This window comes from Pyxicephalus adspersus, chromosome 8, assembly GCF_032062135.1.
Source record: "Pyxicephalus adspersus chromosome 8, UCB_Pads_2.0, whole genome shotgun sequence".
Classification (NCBI taxonomy): Eukaryota; Metazoa; Chordata; class Amphibia; order Anura; family Pyxicephalidae; genus Pyxicephalus; species Pyxicephalus adspersus.
In genome coordinates this window covers 15,779,478-15,781,709 of record NC_092865.1, presented here as the reverse complement: position 1 = coordinate 15,781,709, position 2,232 = coordinate 15,779,478, and positions in this window count along the sequence as shown.

Here is a 2,232-nt window from a genome sequence, read left to right as displayed (position 1 = left end):
AGTGCATCAAATTTTTTGCATAGCAACCGTTATTTTGCATTCTTGTGTTCTTGTTCATAGTACAACAGTACAACATAGTACAATAGTGTAACAGTACAACAGTGCAAGGCTGCATTACTTAGCCTTGAAGTAAAATGTTGCTCCCCTTTTGTTTTGTAAGCTTTCGATATTTGTACTATTTATTAGCTATATATGTGTCACTGTCTGTATCTGTATGCCATTTACAACCCCTATTTAATGTACAGCGCTGCATAAGATGTTGGCACTGTATGAATACTGTTTATTATTATTATTATTATTATTAATAATTATAATAATAAATATATACATATTCATTTTACACACACAGACATATATATAGCTAATATATATTTATTATATGGTGCATATTTATATATGTGTATATATATATATATATATATACCATATATAATAAATTTCCCATTTTACTTCTTCATTGACCAGGGTACTACAAACCCCAGCGTTCCCTGCCTGCTGCTGTTAATGTTAATGTTTCCTGACCTCTGACACAACAACTGCTTAACAAGCTCTTTACTTGAGATTATCTCCAAGAAAGTGTTTAGAGGTAATCCATACAGATAGTGTCCTATCCCCCACCAGTGATCTATGTGTTTTCCCTATCCATACAGTAGCTGATAATGAGATTGTATAGATTTTCCTACCCTGGGCTACAATGGACAGGCCCATCTCTGGATTAGTGTCCCCTGCAATGAGGGTGCAATGATGGTCCATATAAAGCCATTCCTTACAGGAGGATGAGTGTCCCTGGGGACTGAAAGGGTCAGCTCTAATTGTGAGACCATTGCTGGGCTTGGAAAGGTTATGAAGGTTTTATATGTGACATTGCAGACAAAATGCCAATGCATTTCTTGGAAGTTTGTGTACAAGTAGTCCATGTGTTTTAAATCACCTTTATTTTTTTATTCTAGCTCCCAAACTGTATGCTGCCAACTTGTTGGTTGCCTCTGGTTGATTTTAAATTATTCTGAGTTGTTGTGTAGAAACAATTTATTTGTAGATATAGAGAAAAAAGTAATAGTTGTTTTAATTTACTAAAAGATTTGAGAATATTTGCTTAAGAATTGTTTGAATAGTCACTCATATTCATTGTTGTAAAAGCATGTGCATATGAGTGGTAAGTCAAAGTAATCAGGAATTTATTTTTTACCTAATTGTATACTGAAATAAATATTCACATAATTTCTGAGTGAAGATTTTCAACTTCTTTAGTACATCAGCCTTAATGTGCAACAGACAGATAAAATACAAGTCATACATGGGGCAGATTTCAAATAATAAAGATAAGTGAAATCTGATTGGTTAGTATGAGTTACAAACTTACATAAATGTGGAGTTTAGGTGATACCCTTTATTGGCTAATTTAATGTATAAACCTCACATGTATTTTTCAGCATGTGTGACACCATGCCACCCTGTTCAATAAGCAGATACTTTGCTAAAAATGCAAATGTGACACACTGTGTTGTCTAATTAAAGTATATGTTAATTTACAAATTTATATGAATTTTTTTGTGTCCTTCTTGAGTTGGCCCTTGCAATATACAAGGATAGATTTGATAGTCAGCCCATTAGCAGAAGCACATATAGCAAGGTGACAACTGCTACTAACTGCAAGTAAGTGCTGACAGTTTGGATTGAATAGTACTATTAATTGCACTATCTTCAGGTAGGAAACTTTGCAGTACATTAAGATATTTGTCTAAGAAAACTGTATACAGGACAGTGAGGCATGATGTCAAACATACTGAGAAAAAGAGGTTGACATTCATAATAAATTAATATGTTAAAGGTTATCACTTAAACCCCAAAGTTCCTGCAGAAGAAGGCTACTGTCAATTAATTGGCAACTTTCAATAGTTTCTTTAGGTTGGCACCATATAGTAACCCTTAGATTCTATGTTCCAGGTTTGTCAGGGTTCCTTTGCTTCTCTGTAAATAGCATGATACATATCAGACAGAATCTGTAAACCAGTAAGCGTGTGATGTAGCTGTGTTTTGGGAAACATTTGTTCAGCATGAGGCTGAAAGGAGATATTTTGGAAGAAGATCTCAATGATATGGTAGACTGACTCAGAGAAGATTTATCTTGGCTGTGTGTGGGGTGCTCCAACACTTGCCAATGAAGCTGGGGAGCCCTGCTGATTTGAGAATTGTTGTTTTATGTTTTCACTTGGAAGCTATCAAAGGTTT